At 35.2% G+C, this 22706-nt stretch overlaps 1 long non-coding RNA gene across 1 annotated transcript; it reads left to right on the forward strand.

The window, feature by feature from the left end:
• The first annotated feature begins 15476 nt into the window (after positions 1–15476).
• On the forward strand, positions 15477–22019 carry LOC137714113 (uncharacterized). The gene is made up of 3 exons (XR_011065400.2): positions 15477–16341; positions 16557–16680; positions 21072–22019. It is a non-coding gene; the product is annotated as an uncharacterized LOC137714113 (long non-coding RNA).
• The last annotated feature ends 687 nt before the right edge of the window (positions 22020–22706 follow it).

Here is a 22706-nt window from a genome sequence, read left to right on the forward strand (position 1 = left end):
TAGTATTATGTTTTACATTTTTTTGGGTCAAATTATGTTCTTCATTTTCATTTTTATTAATTTAAAATATATTTTTCATAACGGGTAACGGGTCGGGTCATATTACATGATAATATTAACGGGTTGATTTTGGGTCGGGTCATATTACCAAACTTTAATGGGTATCACATGACACGACCCATTAAGCTATCGGGTATGACACAAACACGAGAAACACGACACGAATGCCAAATCTAGTCCTAGGTCTCTTTTCTTAAAATAGTGGCATTATTTGACCAAAAAACATAATAATGGTCACTGTTAAGATAGGCTGTGAAGAATGAAGAAGAAGATAGACAAGAGAGAGAGAGAGAGAACAATCTGTAGACATGTAATTTTCGTTGTATACAAAGAATGCATCGCAAAGCTCCACGTGGCATATGACTCATCACAAATGGACAAGTCATCAATGACATGTGGCACAAATCAAGCAAGGGAATTATAAAATATTCCCATAATTCGGCTAAAGGGAGAAAAATCCTTTAAATTCAGCAAAAGGGCCCAAATTGCTCTCAAAATTGGAAAGAAAGTTAAGGCATCTTCATAAATCAAGCAAGAATTGAATATTGTTCACCAAATAGGCAACAAGGCCTCATAATTTCGGCCAAAGGAGTAAAGTGGCTGAAATTAAGACACAAAACATGCCTAAATTCTCTCGTGGACGAATCAAGACACAACTCAAGGCCAAATCCACCCAAAGGCAAGCCTTGAGAAACCTATAAATACAAAGTCCTCTCATAAGCATAAGGGTCGAAAAATCTCTACATAGAAGAACCTCTGCCAAACCTTTGAAGACTAATACACTGCCAAAGCTCTTTTCGAAAAACATTCAACCAAAGTCGAAGCTTTCTCTCGACCAAAGTCGAAGCATTTCCTTGAAGAATCAACAAGCACTTATGCTGATTCCTTCAAGACTTTGTTGCAAGCTTATAAACTTGTAGCAACGTTCATTTCAAGATCAAGTCGCCAAGACCCTTAAAGCGACAAAATTCCGCATCAAACACCACATTTGCCGCATCCTTGAGGTGAAAATCATCCATGCGTTGTTTTCAAACTCAAAACTTGAAGCAATCGTTCAACCGTTTGTCCGAGATCAAGTCATCGCGACCCTTGGATCAACAATCACGCATCTTCATCAATAAAAATCTACTTTGTACACGTGTTCTTATTTCATTCGATACGGAATTTTGTTGTTTACAAATTTGGCACACCTAATGAGACATCTCTGCCTCTCATCTATGTCTTCAAAACTCGCACAAATGGCATCAAGAAAGGATCAAGCTCTTCCCACTACCAATGCAAAGAACAAGGGCATCCTTGCCACAAGTGGTGGCACTTTGGGCGTCACAGCCCAAAGCAAAGCAGGAACTCTCTCTCTGTCGTGCCTTCCACCTCTTCATCAACTTTGCTGAATGAGTAAGAGCACCTAAGGCACGAACCTGTGATCACCCTGGCCTCATTAAGGGCACCAAGGGAAGAAAGTCCGAGGAAGTACTCTGAGTTTTTAACTTCTGATGCCGACTCAAGCACCTCGTGTCCCGTAGCCATGCAAGTCATGACTACTAGCATAACTTCCATCAAGGAATAGCTAGCTCAAATAAGTGAAGCAATTGCAAGGCTGACAAAAATCATGGAAGATAAGGACTTGCAAATTGCTACGCTTGTCAACCATCTGGAGAAGCATCACGACGACAAAGCTAAGTCGAAGGTTGATCCACCAAAGGAGGAAACCGATGAAAATGAAGAACCTCTGGTGAAAAAAATGGTGGAGAAGCTGGACCAAGCAACAGCGCTCATAGAATCTCTCTTTATCCAGCAGCTACAGGAGATGATCACTAGCACCATTAAGGCGTTGTACCAAGGAAGCTCGCATGACTCCGTACTGTACTCAAAGCCTTACTTCAAGAAGATTGACGCCTTGAGGATGCTAAGGGGTTATCAGCCGCCAAAGTTTATGCAATTCGATGGAAAGGGTAATCTGAAACAACATATTGCTTATTTCATCGAAACTTGCAACAGCGCTGGGACAAATGGAGACTACCTCGTCAAGCAATTCATGCGCTCGCTAAAAGGTAATGCCTTTGACTAGTACACCGACCTCGAGCCCAAATCCATCAACAGCTGGGATCAACTTGAAAAAAAGTTCATTAACCACTTCTACAACACTTGCCGCATCGTAAGCATGCTAGAGCTGACGAGTACGAAGCAATGGAAGGATGAACCGATCATCGACTACATCAAAAGATAGCGTTCATTAAGTCTGGATTGCAAGGATCGGCTTTCTGAAATCTCCTTCATTGAGATGTGTGTTCAAGGCATGCACTGGGGGCTACACTACATTCTCTAAGGCATAAAGCCAAGGACATTTAAGGAACTGGAAACTCGTTCCCACGACATGGAGCTGAGTATCGCCAACCATGGGAAAAATGAGCCAATCACCAACTTCAAGAAGGATAAGGTGCTTACTCCAAAGGTAGATAAGACTGGGAAGAAGCCCGCCAATGAAGCTTTTGCCGTTAACACTGCCCCCATCAAGATCTCTCTTGTGCCCGTCAAGATCTCCTTTAAGAACAAAGCGAATGAGATAAAATGAAGTGAGCCTTCTCATATCCAAGATAGGTACAAAAACACCTTGAGGGAGCTGAAGCAAAAGACCTACCCTTTTCCGGACTCTGATGTGGTCGCAATGCTAGACGACTTGCTAAAGAAGAAAGTGATCAAGTTGCCTGAATGCAAATGCCCCGAAGAGATGAATCGCGTTAACGATCCTAGGTACTGCAAATACCATCGTATCATAAACCATCCTATTGGCAAATGCTTCGTCCTTAATGTAATGACATGTCCTCAAAAATTATAGTTTTTATAATTTTAAAATGTGAATTTATGAAAATGCCATTCAAGGCAAATATGTTGACTTTTGTTGACCACCTTGTCGTGCCACATAAAATCTATTTTCTTGGCAATTTGGGTAGTACTCGTTGCTATGAACACGTGGGCGCAAACAAAATGTAATTCAGAGTTATAACGAAGAAGTTGTGGGCAAGTAAAAAGAGGGATAAAATCGTCATTTGACCATTTTCTAGAAGGCTCCAGATTACTGGAGAAAAGAATGGTCATGCCATATGTGTGGCTGTGATGGAAAGGAAATTAGGAATAAGGAGGGGTGTGGACCAATCAGTGAAAGGAAGAGAGAGAGTGACCAATAGGGAGAGCAGGAAAGGAAAGAAAATGAGGGAGAGGAGAAGCATGGGATCCACAACCTGTTTCTCCTTTTCCGACCAAACCAGAATGGTAGCCATGGAATCCAGCTGTTTTTCATCCGTTTTTCAGCGAATTACATCACTTAACCACCTAAAACCAACTCCACAACCTTCCTTCTTCACATTCCACCCAAAAATCGAAGGAATTGGGCTCTAAATTGTGAAGTTCAAAGTCATTAGCTCCGACGACAACCTGTGAGTCTCTAAGCAGCGATTCGCCATTTCTGAATGCAATCTCATCGATCCCCACCATCAAACAACTCCCCTTGAGCTCAAGAATAATGCCCAATCATTGGTTGGAGCACTGAAATCGATTTGAGGTGAATATAGAAACACCCTTTATAAGGTTTCTGAAGGGTTTTAGTGAAATTGGGGCTTTTCAAAATTGGTCTTAGTCACAGGTATGAAAGTTTTTCATCTCATTGAGATCTTCATTCCTGTAAAATTTGGGAATTCTTGGAGTTGTTAGATTTTTCGGCAAGTCGGGGTGGCAGAATCCGAATCCGCCAACCGTTTTCCAAAATTATAACGTTTTAGTAGAGTTTTGCTAATAGGTTCCTAATTGTGTTTAGGCGCATTGGCAGGAAGTGATCACATTCTCGATAGTTCGAGCTGCTTTCGGGCAATGGAAAACTTGCGAGTGAACCCCTTCATAACTTATATATTTTTATAAAATATTAGCCTAGCATGCATTTCATATTTCATGCATTTAATTTGTTTGATATTATGTTTTACGAATTTATATAATTATGGTTTATATAGAATTCATGATTTAATTAAGTTGCTTTACGAAATATTATGATTTATCGAAAATTATGTTTTTACGAGCGGATATGAATTATTGGATTTGCGTATATGGATTTCGATTATGATTTATATGATGGATTTACGGATATGGATTCATTATGATTTATATTGATGAATTGAGCTAGAAAGTTTCTATGATTTATAAGATTGGACTTTGAGCTTTCGAGCTCCAGATTTGAGTGGGATTTTGAGATATGTTTTTGGTGCTTACTTAGTGGGTTATCATACGGCACATCCGCACACCACGGGTATTATGTCTATGGCCATAGGACATAGATGATGGAGGAGTGAGATATGATATATTATATACCCCTAGCTTCACCGTCGAAAACGGTGTCGGACAACTTCACTAGCCACGATTAGTGTTAGTATGGATGTTATGCTATTTGATTCAATTTCACTTGTGGGTGATGGACAGGTTATTCAGCTTTACCTTCGGGTGATGGACAGGTTATACAGTTTCACCTTTGAGTGATGGACAAGTACTGCCTTCGGGTAACTATGATACCCCTAGTTGAGTACAGCACGGATATGATTTACGATGTTTCACAAATGTTTTACACTGCATGCTAGGGTTTTTCATAAAACCTATATGTAATATTATATGTGTGCGTGTGTGTGTGTGTGTGTGTTTTCAAAACAGGGGGTTAATATGTTCTACAATAAACTGGTTTTCTTACTATTAGTATTATTATAATTTATGGTCCACTCACATTTTCTGTTTTTACGCCCCCTCAGGAATTAGATTCAAGGCATATGATCACAGCGTCAGGACATTCCCATTTAGGCATCTTCGAGCCTCTTCGGTGTGAGTCTCATTCCTTGGTTCGTACCTTTCTATAGTAGTTCTTTCACATTATTTTTACTTAGTTGTATGCTGTAAACACGATTCTGCTTTAGTTTAATCTGTTCTAACCATATATTTTAGTTGTATGCATATTTTAAATGGCTTCGTCACCCTCGGGTGTCGACCAGCACGTGCCTACCCTAATATTTAGGGATATCGAGGTTGGGGCGTGTCACTTAAAGAGCTCATCATAAAGCTAGCATAACAAGGGCAAATTGAACTCGACCTTGAAGACATAGTCGCTTCCATTGCTGTAGGAAACCATGGAATTCAAGTGATTGTTGCGAGGCATCATTTCGGAAATGCAAGTGGGAACTGTGGGATAGCTCCTTGTTCACATAAATAATTCTAGATCCTAGTTGCAATGATTTGTTTGTGATTTTCTACAACTAGAAGATTCACTAACCCTTATAATTTGTGACGTTTTGAACTGAATCAACAACAATGTTTTATTAGGAATTTTTTTTGCTATTGAAAGGGAAAAAAAAAAACCCGAACCGAAATTTCGGTTCAGTTTCGATTTTGGCAAAAAACTGAACCCAGCCCTACATAGCCTTATTACAAAATGACCAAAAAACAAAGACGACTTCTCTAGTAGTCGACAACGCGCCACTCTAAGTCACAGCTTCGCAAGGGATACGATAGCGAAGAAGCTAATTGTCACGAGCATGGTGCAAAGGATTCAAGATAAGAATCCTCAATGTACACGCTTTCTTCTTTGTAGTTGATCGACAAAAATTTGTCACTTCCCAAGACACTTCAGAAGACCACAACTTGATGTGCATCAAGTTGTCTTTTGCAGGAAAAACAAGCTCCTTAGGGCAAGTCAACGACGCACAAAGCTTCAACGTTATTCCCTTATCTTGCGAATCGCTTTCCTTCGCTAGAATGGTAATGGCATTATTCTTAAAGCACTTGAAAAATATCATGGGTGCAACAAAATAAACAAAGCAACGTAAGCACAAAAGTGGGGCGGCAAAGAAAGAAAAATCGCTCTACTAAAGCAAAAGACATGCGAGACAAATCTCGTAAGCGTTGAAGGATGACTTTGATGAAGTCATAATGACGAAAAGAAAATTAGCCACAAAAGCTCGAAAAGCACGGCGAAGAGGGCAGCTATAGGATGGTCCTTCAAAGCATGGTACAGTAGCTAAGAAAACCAAAACGCCACGTAATCTCACTACGCAACCCCGCAACGATTACGCAAGCAATTTCTTGCACTGCACGGCGAAGAGAGCAACTACAAGATAGTCCTTCGAAGTGCGTTACAGTAGCAAAGAAAACCAAAACGCCATGTAATCGCACTACACAACCCCACAGCAATTACGCAAGCAGTTTCTTGCACTGCACGGCGAAAAGGGCAGCTACATAATGGTCCTTCAAAGTGCGCTACAATACCAAGAAAACAAAAATGCTACCTAATGATCACGCAAGCAGTTTCTTGCACTGCACAACAACGTCACCACCGAGGAAAGTTGTGACCAAAAGGCACTACACAGCATAAACTCGCCGTAGTCTTTTGCACAACCCCACACGGTAAAAGTGACTCACTGCAACAAGCTCCAAGCAGCGGCAAGAAGCACAAAAATGTCACCACGGAGGAAAGTTGTGACCAAAAAGCACTACACAACATAAACTCGCTGCAGTCGTTTGCACAACCCCACACGGTAAAAGTGACGCACTGCAACAAGCTCTAAGCGACAAAAAGGGCACGGCAACAGCAGCAAGCCCACGGCAAAAGCTTCAAGGTAGTCCACGACAAGCAATTGTGTGTGTAAAAAAATGCACACCCAATTGTCCTATATATAGGGGTCAATTGCTTCCTAATGCTATAAGGGAAATACATACCTAACTAGCAAAAGGAAAATCAAAACAAGGAAGCACATTCCCACCAAAAGAAGGAAGCAAATTCCAAGCAAAAATGGCAAGTTACAGCCAATATGTGCAAGTAGGACGTTTTTTATGATAATTTAACTTTCCGGAAGGATTTTGATGCAAGGCCAATTGGAGAAGGAAGCTAAGTGGCTGAGGATCATTATATCCAAATTTCATAATTTTCCCTAAAGCCAAACATTCCAGTTTTTTAAATCATTCCCGCAGCAGTTGCTTTCCCGTTAAGATTGCGCAGCTGTAGGAAAGTACAAAGTTGAAGCCTTCCCGATTTTTCCTAGTGGCATGCGATATATTTCTGGAAAGATAAGGGATAAAGCTACATTTCCTATACCTTTTCAGAATTTTCAAAGAGAAATCAACCTCAAACTGGGCGTGCAAGTCAGACAACATGTTCCCAAAACAAAAAACAAAAAAAAGGAAAGCAGGATACCTCCTTGCCATGGGGAATCAAAAGGGGAATAAAAAATATTTCCTCCTTGCTGTAAAAAATCAAAACAAGGAAGAAAGATTGCTTCCATGTCGTGGGAAAACCAAAATAAGGAAGAAAAACTCCTTCCTTGCCGTGGAAAATCAAAACAAGGAAGAAAAAAAGACTTCTTCCTTGTTGTGGAAAACAAAAGAGGAAAGAAAAATACCCTCTTTGCCATGGGAAAGAAAAAGGGAAAGGAAAATGCACATCCTACTCACTCAAGGACAAGCGTTAAAACTTTCCAAGACCTTGAAGGAAATCATTAAAAGCTTTCCAACACTTTGAAGAAAGTCCCCCTCGTTACGAAAATTGAAAGGGATTCCTATCGAAGGAAGGAAAACATTTTTCCTACAACCACAAGGAAAAATTCAAAATGCACCAAATGCATTTTGTCAAAGATTATGGAAAATCAAATACGTACAATAAGTATGTGCCGATTTATCCATTTTCAAAATTTCTTTCAAGATCAAGCCTCTACAGCCCTTGAAGAAAAAAAAAATTCCTTTCTATTCAAGAACAAGCCTTAACGACCCTTGAAGAAATGTTTCGTTCAGGATCAAGTTTCTACGGCCCTTGACGAAATCTATCACTTCCTTCAAGATCAAGCCTCTACGGCCCTTGAAGAAAACTTTCATTTCAATTCAAGATCAAGCCTCAACGGCCCTTGATGAAATCCATCACTTCATTTAGACCTGGCAATTTCTTACATGACCCGTTAACACGACACGTAAATGACACGAAAATAACGAGTTTCGGGCAACACGATAACTAATCGGGTCATTATCGGGTCACACGATAATAACCCGTTAATAACGGGTCCTTAACAGGTTTACACGAGAGTGACACGCAGGTAACCTGTTTCGACACGATAAGAAAAATGCTATTTTGATGATTTTAATTTTTTACACTACTAAAAAAAACTTACTATAAAATGCAATAGATATAATGAATATGTATATATTGTTTATTAATTATTATTCTATTATTATTCTATATAAATTTTAAAATTTAAGTTTTATTTATTTATTTATTTTTATAGTATATTATAGGCAAAGATTGAGATTAAAAATCATAAAACACATTAAAAATAAAAATATCAAGTAATTTAAAAATACCAAACACATAAACAAATTATAATAATTAATTTCCCGCCTAATATTTCAAGAGTTTCATCCATTTCCCGCCTAATGTTTGGGAAATTTTGTAGCCTATATCCATCCATTTCCCGCCTAATATTTAACCCAAAGAAACTCTAAGTGTTAGTTAATGTATTGTTTTGATGGGATACGTATCCTATGAAACTTATTTCAATGATCCAACCGTCAAACTTGTTTATATATGCTTCGAGATCGCATACGCCAAAATTTGCAAAAAAAAAAACATTCAAAGATTAAGTAACGAGACAAAACTTTTCGACGGTTATAAATGAAAAATCACGATTTAACAGTTGTTTTAACTTTGATTTTGATGATTTTTTACAGCTATACTCCTTGACCTTATATAAATACAATGAATGAATTCAATCTTCAATTTAAAATATTTACACCACAAAATCTTATGTTATACTTGATAAAAGTATAAATAAACTCTCAAGTGTTAGTGAATCTATCATTTTGATGGGATACGCATCCTACGAAACTAATTTCAACGATCCAACCGTCAAACTTGTTTATATATGCTTCGAGATCGCATACACCAAAAATTGCAAAAAACAAACATTCAGAGATCAAGTAACGAAACAAAACTTTTTGACGGTTATAAACGAAAAATTACTATTTAACGGTTATTTTAACTCCGATTTTGATGATTTTTTACAGCTACTCTCTTTGATCCTATATGAATACAATGAATGAATTCGATCTTCAATTTAAAATATTTACACTAGTGGATACCACAAAATCTTATGTTATACTTGATGAAAGTATAAATAAACTCTTAAGTGTTAGTGAATCTATCATTTTGATAGGATACGCATCCTACAAAACTAATTTCAACGATCCAACCGTCAAACTTGTTTATATATGCTTCGAGATCGCATACCCCAAAAATTGCAAAATACAAACATTTAGAGATCAAGTAACGAGACAAAACTTTTCAACAGTTATAAACGAAAAATCACGATTTAACAGTTATTTTAACTCTGATTTTGATGATTTTTTACAGCTACACTCCTTGACCCTATATGAATACAATGAATGAATTTGATCTTCAATTTAAAATATTTACACTAGTGGATACCACAAAATCTTATGTTATACTTGATGAAAGTATAAATAAACTCTCGAGTGTTAGTGAATCTATTGTTTTGATGGGATACGCATCCTACGAAACTAATTTCAACGATCCAACCGTCAAACTTGTTTATATATGCTTCGAGATCGCATACACCAAAAATTGCAAAAAACAAACATTCAGAGATCAAGTAACGAAACAAAACTTTTTGACGGTTATAAACGAAAAATTACTATTTAACGGTTATTTTAACTCCGATTTTGATGATTTTTTACAGCTACTCTCCTTGATCCTATATGAATACAATGAATGAATTCGATCTTCAATTTAAAATATTTACACTAGTGGATACCACAAAATCTTATGTTATACTTGATGAAAGTATAAATAAACTCTTAAGTGTTAGTGAATCTATCATTTTGATAGGATACGTATCCTACAAAACTAATTTCAACGATCCAACCGTCAAACTTGTTTATATATGCTTCGAGATCGCATACCCCAAAAATTGCAAAATACAAACATTTAGAGATCAAGTAACGAGACAAAACTTTTCAACAGTTATAAACGAAAAATCACGATTTAACAGTTATTTTAACTCTGATTTTGATGATTTTTTACAGCTACACTCCTTGACCCTATATGAATACAATGAATGAATTTGATCTTCAATTTAAAATATTTACACTAGTGGATACCACAAAATCTTATGTTATACTTGATGAAAGTATAAATAAACTCTCGAGTGTTAGTGAATCTATTGTTTTGATGGGATACGCATCTTATGAAACTAATTTCAACGATCCAACCGTCAAACTTGTTTATATATGCTTTGAGATCGCATACGCCAAAAATTGAAAAAAAACAAACATTCAGAGATCAAGTAATGAGACAAAACTTTTCGATGGTTATAAACGAAAAATCACGATTTAACGGTTATTTTAACTCCGATTTTGATGATTTTTTACAGCTACACTCCTTGACCCTATATGAATACAATGAATGAATTCGATCTTCAATTTAAAATATTTACACTAGTGGATACCACAAAATCTTATGTTATACTTGATGAAAGTATAAATAAAGTTAGTGAATCTATCGTTTTGATGGGATACGCATCCTACAAAACTAATTTCAACGATCCAATCGTCAAACTTGTTTATATATGCTTCGAGATCGCATAGGCCAAAAATTGCAAAAAACAAACATTTAGAGATCAAGTAATGAGACAAAACGTTTCGACGGTTATAAACGAAAAATTACGATTTAACGGTTATTTTAACTCCGATTTTGATGATTTTTTACAGCTACACTCCTTGACCCTATATGAATACCATGAATGAATTCGATCTTCAATTTAAAATATTTACACTAGTGGATACCACAAAGTCTTATGTTATACTTGATAAAAGTATAAATAAACTCTTAAGTTTTAGTGAATCTATTGTTTTGATGGGATACGCATCCTACGAAACTAATTTCAGCAATCCAACCGTCAAACTTGTTTATATATGCTTCGAGATCGTATACACCAATAATTGAAAAAAACAAACATTTAGAGATCAAGTAATGAGACAAAACTTTTCGACGGTTATAAAAAAAAAAATCACGAATTTAACGGTTATTTTAACTCCGATTTTGATGATTTTTTATAGCTACACTCCTTAACCCTATATGAATACAATGAATAAATTAGATCTTCAATTTAAAATATTTACACTAGTGGATACCACAAAATCTTATGTTATACTTAATAAAAGTTAAATAAACTCTAAGTGTTAGTTAATGTATCATTTTGATGGGATACGCATCATATGAAACTAATTTCAATGATCCAACCGTCAAACTTGTTTATATATGCTTCGAGATCGCATATGCCAAAAATTGCACAAAACAAACATTCAGAGATCAAGTAACGAGACAAAACGTTTCGACGATTATAAACGAAAAATCACGATTGAACGGTTATTTTAACTCTAATTTTGATGATTTTTTACAACTACACTCCTTGATCCTATATGAATACAATGAACTAATTTGATCGTCAATTTAAAATATTTACAGAAGTGGATATATACCACAAAATCTTATGTCATGATGATCTATGAAAATTGAGGATTTTGTAAATGGAATAACATGTAAGCTTTGAGTTCCATTAGCAAAGTTACATGGTCGTTTAGATTTTTAAAACCCTCCAAATCTCTTGAACAATGTTATTTATTTAAGTGAAAAATTAATAAAATTAATAATAATTATTGTAGAAGTGTGAAAAATGTAATCACTCATAATGAAAAGCTTTACAACTTTCATTAAGGGGTCAACTTCGAAATTTAGTATGTATATACTAATTTAGTATTATATTTTACATTTTTTTGGGTCAAATTATGTTTTTCATTTTCATTTTTATTGATTTAAAATATATTTTTCTTAAAGGGTAACGGGTCGGGTCATATTACCTGAAAATATTAACGGGTTGATTTCGGGTCGGGTCATATTACCTGTTTACTTCAACAGGTATTACACGACATGACCCGTTAAGCTATCGGGTATGACACGAAAACGACATGAACACGAAAAACACAACACGAATGCCAGGTCTAACTTCATTCAAGATCAAGCCTTTACAGCCCTTGAAGAAACAATGTCATTTCAATTCAAGATCAAGCCTTAACAGCCCTTGACAAAATTCATCGTCTCAATTCAAGAAATACGCCTCCACGACCCTTGAAGAAACAAACTAATTCAAGACCAAGTCTCGATTACCCTTGAGTTAGAACATTCACATTGCGGGACTTCAAAACACGTTTCCTACATGTGACAAGCACATGCCTACAACGTGCCTTGAAGTGGGGCATTTGTAGACATGTAAATTTCGTTGCATACAAAGAATGCATCGCAAAGCTCCACGTGGCATATGACTCCTCACAAATAGACAAGTCATCAATGACATGTGGCACAAATCAAGTAAGCGAAGTATAAAATATTCCCAAAATTTGGCTAAAGGGAGAAAACTCCTTTAAATTGGGCAAAAGGGCCCAAATTGCTCTCAAAATCGGAAAGAAAGTTAAGGCATCTTCATAAAACAAGCAAGAATCGAAGATTGCTCACAAAATAGGCAAAAACGCCTCGTAATTTTGGCCAAAGGAGTAAAGTGGCTGAAATTAAACACAAAACATACCTAAATTCTCTCATGGACGAATCAAGACACAAATCAAGGCCAAATCCACCCAAAGGCAAGCCGTGAGAAGCTTATAAGTACAAGATCCTCCCACAAGCATAAGGGTCGAAAAATCTCTACACAGAAGAACCTCTGCCAAACCTTTGAAGACTAATACACTGCCAAAGCTCTCTTCGAAGAACATTCAACCAAAGCCGAAGCTTTCTCTCAACCAAAGTCGAAGCACTTCCTTGAAGAATCAACAAGCACTCATGCCGATTCCTTCAAGACTTTGTTGCAAGCTTATAAACTTGTAGCAACGTTCGTTGCAAGATCAAGTCACCAAGACCCTTGAAGCGACGAAATCCCGCATCAAACACCACATTTGCCACATTCTTGAGGTGAAGATCATCCATGCGTTGTTTTCAAGCTCAAAACTTGAAGCAATCGTTCAACCGTTCGTCCGAAATCAAGTCATCGCGACCCTTGGATCAACAATCATGCATCTACATCAAATTTGAAGACTGAATCAAAAGAAAATCGTAAACAGAGATTGTAACCTACAAATTCATCAATACAAATCTACTTTTCATGTTTACACATTCTTAAAAATAAAAATATTAAAAAAAATAAATATATATATAACTAATCTCCTATTGTGACAAGTGTCGACAATCCAATACATCACATTCTTTCATTATATTCCTAACAGTCACATTACTCGTATGTGACTTTTTAACGAAAACACGTAAATTTTTAACGAAAATCTTAATGATATTATTGATGGCTATATTTTGGCACAAATAGGAAGAACTTCGGCTATCGTATTAGCAGTAAGTTCTTAACATGAACTTGAAGCATTTTACCCAAGCTCCGTTTATAAGTTATCAGTTTGGCGTACATGCCTACCCAAAACTATCAGTTTGGATGGTCATTGCCCAAAAGAAGAAGGAAAAACAAATATGAATAGTAATGTTAGAGAGATTAAATTTGCAAAATAAATGATGTGTTATCAATAGAAATAAGCACATTTATCAACCCTTAAGTAATGAACCAATTATCGACATCTATATTTTTTAATTTTTAAAATTTAATCTGTAAATTTAATCTTTTTAGCATTACTCGATATAAATAGTAGATGACATCTAACATAATGTTATTGTTTTTTTCTCAAAAGGTGGATAATTGACTATTTAAATGCGATACCAATTAGCTGCTTTTGCAAACAGCTTTTTTATTCTTAGTTTGATGACGTGAAAAGAATAAAAGAAAGGCAAAACCTGTAGCAGCCACATCAGAATGTACGGACACGGCCGCGGCCACGAGGCCTTCAGGTGGGGAGACCTGATGGGGGACAAAATTTGTCACTTTACACGGGATTTATTGTTTTCCTTCTCTTTTTCAGGCATTTGAAACGGTGTTTCGGTTTTCTGTTTTGTTGTGTTGCACAATTTTCTTTTGTTTTTCTGATCAAATTAGTTAAATTAAACAGATGCTCTCATTCATTATACTAAAAGTATACAATGTATGCGTAATGCTAGGTAGAATGATAGATTAATTTTTTAGACCAAATTGTAAATTATGAGATGCATTATCAATGTAAAATAAGTACGTTAATCAACAAATAATTTAATCACGTCATATAGTTTACAAAATATAGTTTGAATAAATGATCTTTCTAGCATTACACATAATGCATGCAGTAGAAAGGCCATGTGATGGAAGGTATCTAAACCCTAAACCCTAAACCCTATACAAGATAGCAGTATACACTATTATCATGGTATGAGACTTTAAGATTCACATACTTCTGGTTTTGTATGAAATCTCAATTTCATTGGTTATAGAGCAGGTTCGCTATGTATAAGGCTCAATGGCCCATGTGCTTAAAGTTCAAAATTATCCACGTAAGTTAGGCTCGAAAAGTTGTGTCACATGAGGGGATGCGTGACAATGTAAAAAAATGTCTCACGTTACATTAGACTATTAAGAAACCTTTCATAAACTTATAAGGAAGTAAGGGCATTTTTACTTAATAGAAATGGAAAACACAACGTAGAGATATGGGAACTAAGCAAAGAGAATTTGATCAGCACTCCCCTCCTCCTCTTTCTCTGATTAAGGATTTCAATGGGAAGCTCACACTTTTTCGACTTCATTTGTGTAAGTAAACAAATGGAAAAGTTAGAGTGAAATGATTGTTCTCATAACCATATTTTAATAAATGCAGGAAACTTAAAAATCAAAATTATTCCATGCCTGATCCTTGCTTCCCTAAGTTACTTCTTACATTGCCAACACTACTAAAAAAATGGCCTTCCAAACGACAATGCCCGCAAAAACTTTCACCATAAAAGGTCAAATTTTGTCGGTATATATCAACTTTCGTCGAGAAAGATGTTGCCAAGAATCAATTTTAGATTGTAACCTCAACTTCCTTCAATTAACATGATTTTATTTAACACAAGTGATTGCCTTCGAAGCCCTTCAATGTAACCAACCAAAAAAATTGGCAATGATTTAAAGAATCATAATGAGTGTGGGTGCATGAATCCATAACAACAAGAAGAGGATGCCCTCATCCTCCCAACACCCAAATCAAAGTTAGGGTTTTTAATGAAGACGACGATGTGTAACTGCGGCCACATTGGCGCAGTACTGTACACTCAGCATCTACCAATCAAAATGCAAAGATTGTAAAAACTTGGAGAACCAATAGAGTCTAGGCTCACCAATGTTCCTTATATAAACCCTACTTTCGCTTTACCATCCGTGTTTCAGAGCTTCCTAACTCTGATACTTCTCACGCGCACACACAAGGGGCCAAACGCATAGGGCCTTCGCTATGGTGTTAGATCTCAAGTATATAAACGCTCTTTTTTCTGGTTTTTTTTCTCTGCTTTTTCACAAATTTAGTATTCTGCTCGTTTTCTCTCTAATCGTAATGTTAATTTGTTCTAATTTTTCCCTCCTTTTCAACCTTATTTTCTGCTTTACACTGGATACCAACTGGATTTTCTTCTGAATATAACCATGTCTATGGCATCTGAAATGGATTTTGCTTTTTATAAAACAAACAAATTTTTTAAATTGTGCTTTTGTGGGAATCGATCGATCCTTTGTAGAAACCTAAGCTGCGTATCAAAACATATGAATTCTCCACAAAATTTTGCATCTGTACCCTTTGTTTTTATTAAATAGTACCTTAAAAGAAGAATAGGGTTTTGTTTTGTTCATGGGTTAGATTCTTCTTGGGTACCCCTCTTTACGTTTTAGCCACTTGCAGCAGTGCAGCATATTGCTCGAGGACTTGGTTCTATTCCTTCACTATTTTCTTCTTTGAATATCCTCAATTTTTTTCTTTCTAAATATAATATTCTGGGTGTCATTTTCTTGTTAGAATTTACAGTATTTGACTCAAATGCATGGAGGAAATGTATAGATTGACAGTCGTTGTTTGCGGGTGTGGCATCATCAAGATTCACACATGCAATTAACTGATAAAGTTCTTTGAAGGTGAGAATCTTGATGATGCTGCATCGGCAATAAACCACTATACAAAAGAGAGGAGAACTCCACAGTCAGTTTCACTTTTCTCACTTCAATGATTTGGTATGCTTTCTGTCTACTGTTTCAGGTAAGGGTATTTCTAAAAAAATTATTTTGCTTCCCTAGTTTTAGGAATTTCTTTATTTTTGTTAATGGAGCTCATATATATATATATATATATATATATATATATATATTATCAGTAGTATTTGTAGGTGTTATTTATGGCCTCATTAACTTGGCTCTGCTTAAATTTTTAGATCTGTGATTATTCTTCTGATAAAAGCTTGATTCGGGTACAAGGGTTACCTGAGCAAAGTCTGTTTATGCAGAGAGAGATGGGACTTTGTCTATGGTACTGGGATGTGAAAGGAGAGTGTTGATCAGCCTTGACGATGCTGCAAAGCCTTTAAAGCATTTTGAAAAGGTAAATATTTTCAAACCATTTATTTATTTTTATTTTTCCTATTTTGTTGCGTTGGTTTTCAGATCTACCCATGGATTGTCCGAATACTTGGCCGTTCGGAATAGAATCCAAAAGCTGATTTCTAATAGTTTCCAAAAATAGGGAATACATTCCAATAACAAAGTTGTTGTTTGGTAGAATGGTTGCTAAAAAACAACAATCTTAAAAATGCAAAAAAAAGAGTCCATCACTAGAACTCGTTATTCATTATTTTGAAAGGGAAGTGATTTCCACACTTTGTTTTGATCTTGATTTTCCTTAATTTTACACTTTGTTGCTTAATTTCGTCTCTTAATTCTTCTTTTATTTATTTAATTCAGTGGTTAGAAAAATATAGGGGAGTGCAATATGTGAAAAGAGTAGTGTATAAATCTCTCCCCCCTTGAAAATACAAAAGCAATTAATATTGTTAGATTTCAAAGTTGAGTTAAGGTCTCTTCAATGTAAAGATGCCTGTTATCAAACATGAAAACCGTAGTCAAAGTTGTTACCAAATAAAATTTTAAATTTTAAAAGTTTAGAATACAATGGAAATCTTCAAATTGTATCCTCATCTTAAAATTTATTACTTTTGAATCGTGAACAAATAACAAGCTTGGTTTTTTCCTGTCTTTCTATTGCTGAGAAATAGATATGTGTGAAAGAAGTTTTAGATCGTCTCTGTGTATGGTTTTTTTCCCCACCTGTTTTGGGTGGTGGGTTGATGCTATTTGATTCAAAGAATTAATTGTTTTTAGAAAAATATTTCAAGTGGTTCGATCTCTAGCTGTGAAATCAGTAGATCATTGAAAATTGGAATCGGTTTGGGAACTTCGATATGCAAAATCTTGATGGGAAATGGTCACACATTGTCACTTTCTCACAGCCATTTTTGTCTTTGCCTTTACAATTGTTTGAGGACCAACCAAAGAGTAAGTCGTCTTCCAACTTGGGACCCTTGAGATGTAACCTCACTCCCGTCTCATTCATCACTCCTCTCAAAGACATAATATTCAGTACTCCAACTATTTTCTCACTTCTTCAGTAATAGTAACATCCGATGCTTCAGTCATTTCAAGATCATGGAGATCTGTGTGCCTCTATCACTATCCATGATACTTTCACATTTTATTGGGTCTCAATTAGGCTACGCAATAAGTACCATCGTAACATGAAGATATATCTTCAGTCATATGCAAATATCTTCCGTACCTATATCTATGAATTTTATATTTTTTATGTTTTGATAATGAGGAAAACCTTATGAACCACCTCTGTCATCAGGTACATCTTTCTGGTTAATCATGCATACATGTTGATATATATCGATCTCCAAACATGCATTGAATAAATTAGAGTGGTCCAAACTCAAGATTTCCAGTTATAACATAGTGAACTACAATGCTAGGACCACTGATTTCCAATTCTCACTGTTAAGATAGGAGTTGATCTTCCCTTAATGCCAAGATCTTTAAAAGTACTTAGGCAGATCATCAAATCGTAAAATTTCGGAATGGAAATATACTTAAATTAACCAAAGCAATCTTATAGCTAAATATGTAGTGTGTATATGAATTAGATAATAAAGTATGAACTATGACTACCTGATCACTCTGGCTTATTTTGAGAACTTGCATGTATAACAAATCTAGAATTTTAATGCACTTTCTTTCAACTATTTTCTCTCTTTCTTCCATTTCGTACAAAACGCATACTTTACATAGATTTCAACACATTCTTTCTTACAATTACATATATATTTACCCCACCTTCATTCACTTATTCTGCTCATGAACCTATATTATCATTACTTTCGGTGTTTAATTAAGACTTGAATCTAGGCGTTGTTGTTAAATTTTGCTTAAGATAATGAGTCATAATTAATTAATAATCATACGCATTCCAATTGTTGACACAACTCCGGTCACTGCTCTTTCTTTTATTTGTGATTTTAATTGTCCATTACACAATTTATTTATTTAAAAAAAAAAAAAGCATGGAGCTGATGTACTTTAGCATCGTCTTCTATATATAGTTGATAATTTATGGTTTATCCTGTGTGATCATGATTTCATTTCGAACTTCTTACCCTTTATCTTGGGATCTTTATAGCTTACTATTGTGTTCTATATCGTTCTAATTGTCCGAGTGTGTCTCCTGACCTCTATACTTCTTATTTATACTTCAGCTATGAATCATGCATGTACTATATCCCATATACGTGCTTTATTCTCTGCTTGACTAGAAGTGTGTTTGGAAGTCCTTGAAAATAATGGTTAACAATTTTAATGAAGGTGCTTGCAGTTAACAGTTTTTAGTAAAAATGCAAGTAAATCTTGAAAAATCATTTAAAGTGCTTCTTGCAAGAAGCACGATCTAATATGCACTTCAAGTGTTTTTAGAACCCAAAAGTGCTTTCACTACATGGGTTTTAGTCATTCTAAAACAATTAAGTTATATTTATAGATGCTTGGGTAAAAAAAATAAAAAAACTCTCAAATGTGTGTATGTAGATGCTCTAAACAATTAAGTTATATATATATATATATATATATATATATCTATTGTTGTCTGGAGAAATATGTTGTGTCACCTTTCTACAACACTTATTTGTGTTTTCAACACTCATCACATGATGAGTTTCGTAGGCACAAAAGAATATTTATATAACCTGTTGTGGAAGATGTACTATATTTGAAGTCAAGAAGTAACATCTTTAAAAGATATATGCATGAGATCACAAAACTAGAATGGTGTTAAAAGAGGCAATGTCATGTATATCTACTGTGTTCAAAAAAAATTTGGGCAAAAATCTCGTCTTCGATTAATTTTTATCTTCTGGAAAATTATTATCTAACCTTTATCTTTGCTAGGCTGCTAGCGAATATAGGGACTGATAGGCAATTTTCTTTGAGATCGTGATTATCTTTAGAAGCGATTTGAAAGGGCTCTTTTCTCATACATTCTATGTTGGTATACTGCATTTATGGTCACAAAAAATAAAAATAAAAATAAAAACATTTTTGTTTTAGTTCTCGATGTTATTTATTTCTCTATTTTAAGTCGATAGTAAAACTAATAAATTTTGGACATGTTTGGTGTATTTTATCTTTATTCGATCTCTTTATTTTCTATGAGAACTAGAGAGATGATACAAGATTTAAACAACAACTGAATAAAAAAACTTTGAGAGATGATGCAAGGTTCGTATGAAAGGTAATCAAATTAGCATGTAGAAGGATTTTAAAAGACTTTCTAAGCGGTAGATTTGATAGGATTTTTAGAATCCAAATGCACTTTTGAGGATTGTGATTGATTTCATTTGTGGAACTTGATGAATTTTTAGAGAATTTTATTCATAAATTTTGATGGATTTTGGAAGATTTTCTAGTCATTTATCTCAATAATTTGATTTTGGAAATAATAAGACATAAAAGAAAAACTGTGTCCCTTCCCCATCCTCCCTACCCAATAACCACCATATCCCCTCCCTCCTATGCTCTTGTTACACCATCACCTGCCCAGAATCCACCTCTCCATCTCTCTTTCTCTCCCGTAAATGAGAAGAAAAAAAAATGGAATATCGGTTTATTTTGTTGACAGCAGACAAATGAAAATTTGGTCCCTGGTGAGTGTGATTAAAATACGTGAGGATTAAAATACGTTTGATAAAAAAAATGGGGCTGAAGATAATGATAAGGAGCCCCATAACAGTGGAATGCAGTCATGTCTTACACATATGGTGCTTTAATTAGGTAGGTCGAATGATTCTGGGATCCTAAGGGAAAGTTATGAAGGACACGAGTGTGAACAACAGAGTTCATGAATTCATTTGCGGGGGAATCCAATAAAATCTTTGGGAAAGGGTGAAATTGTTTAGTGTCCTTGGTATGTATACTGTTTATCCTCAAATCTCGCAACTTAACGAAATTCCATAAAATCTGTAAGCTTCTGAAATATATCTAGATTTGCATGCACTTGCTAAATATCTATTAAAATTCTAGTTTACATATAAATTTACATTAATTTAAAAAAAATATATATTTTTTAAAATCTTGATTGACTACCTTATAATTCTTAAGTCATTCAAAATCCTTATGAATCTTAATTTTTTATTTTTTTTTCCTTTCTTCTTATAAATCTTAATTTGACTGCACTCTCTAAGTTAGTACATATATATTATGCTTGAAACTCTGATATTATAATTCATTTCTATTAGAAATTTAGTTTATAAGTTGATTGATCTTACAATTACAATATTAGTTATATGTATGTGTGTGTGCGCGCACGTGTGTGTGTGCGCGCACACGTGTGTGTATTTTTTCTGTATGAGATTAAAATCAAATTTTACGGATTTACAGTACGTATTTCAGGGAGGAAAGGGCCCAAACGCAGGCAGTAGTGGTCTCCATGGTCGTACATGGTGGTCCAACTGATGCCACCGGGTGGGTGTTAATTTGGCAGACATGCTGGTGAAGGACGATTTTGGGTCGCACGCATGAGATCTCCTTGGACAACAAAACCCAATTATATTTTTGCCCATGACAGTGAATTTGTGTTCCAAATGTTCAGCTTCCTTTCACCCAGATAAGAAGAAAAAAAAAAAAATAAAGAAAATATGCTTTACGATTTAGGAGGAAACAAAAACTAAGGTGAACAACAAAACATGTAAATAATAAATGAAAGAACGCCTGCATTTTAATCCTATTTTAACCTTCAACTTAAATGCAGAAAAGCAAAAACTTAACGAACAAAAAAACCACCATAGTTGTGGTCCAAGATGCAGCACGAGCATACACCACTTTCCCCTCCCTACCTACCAATTACTTGGTTCTCTTCTTAGAATTTTTGTCAAATAACTTACCCTCGTGTGATAGTTGTACTCAAACTGTACCTCCATGAAAATTCTAGAACATCATAAGTAGCAAACGAGCAAGTAGGCGTAATAACCTTCACTTGCACAGTCGACTCTCACTCTTATTCTTTCTCTATTCTCATTTTCCACTTCTTTGTATCTAGAGGCCCGATGTAGTTAGAGAGGGCATGCACCTCTCATCACCACTTGGCCATATCTATATACATGATGAGTTCATGAACATGGTGTTCCTTCAATAACAATGATACAGACGCGTGGACAGATCCGCCATTAATCACTCCATTTTTTTTTCCTAGGTAACTCGGGAGAAACCCTTACAAACATGTCGGCTTTATCTAGTCTAGTATATGAATTGTGTGCGGCAACCTGGTAACTCTACTTTGAAGTTCATGCATTTCTCCATGTAAACTACTATCCAACTATATATATGACCGGTTTGATATTAGCCATGCTTTTGATTAAGATTTAACGTTTTGAAGCATATTTTTTTTATTAATTTTCTAAAAGAAAACAAGCATAAAAATGTAAAGGATAGCAAACGTAAACACAAATGAACCCAATAAAACTAACCTAAACCCAAGCAGCAAGAGGAGAGGCAACGAGAAACAGGACAACCCAGTTCGTAGTTGTACTTATTTGTTTGCATGGTACTCCACCATTGTTTCTTAAATGCAGATGGAGATGAAAAAAATGTATATATAAGATTTTGTTTTTACAACTTTAAGCGAGTTGGATCATTTACGTCTCAAATTTTCAGTCCACTGAAATTCAAGACAATTTGCATTTTTTATTGGAGATGCTTTTATAGAGAGAAAAATGAATGAGATTTAAATTTACGTCTCGTTCATTGAAGTAGAATCCACATTCACATTTTATTGAGATGTAAATCTGGTTTTTACTATCTTAGTTTTCCATCGTTTTAATGATGATGCTCCAAGAGTGCTCCCATACGCATCCAATGAACCTAGTGCTACATTTTATTTTTATTTTTTTTGGGTAAATGATTTATGCCCACCACTTTTTCCTCTTCGCAATTTTTACTTATTTGTCCCTTCGGCTCTTTCTAAATTTGTTCAATCTAAAGGCAAAAAATAAAGCTATATGTTAGAGAAGAAAAATAATGTGTAAAATT

The sequence above is a fragment of the Pyrus communis genome, chromosome 3 (assembly GCF_041283825.1).
Source record: "Pyrus communis isolate YQ-2024b chromosome 3, ASM4128382v1, whole genome shotgun sequence".
NCBI lineage: Eukaryota > Viridiplantae > Streptophyta > Magnoliopsida > Rosales > Rosaceae > Pyrus > Pyrus communis.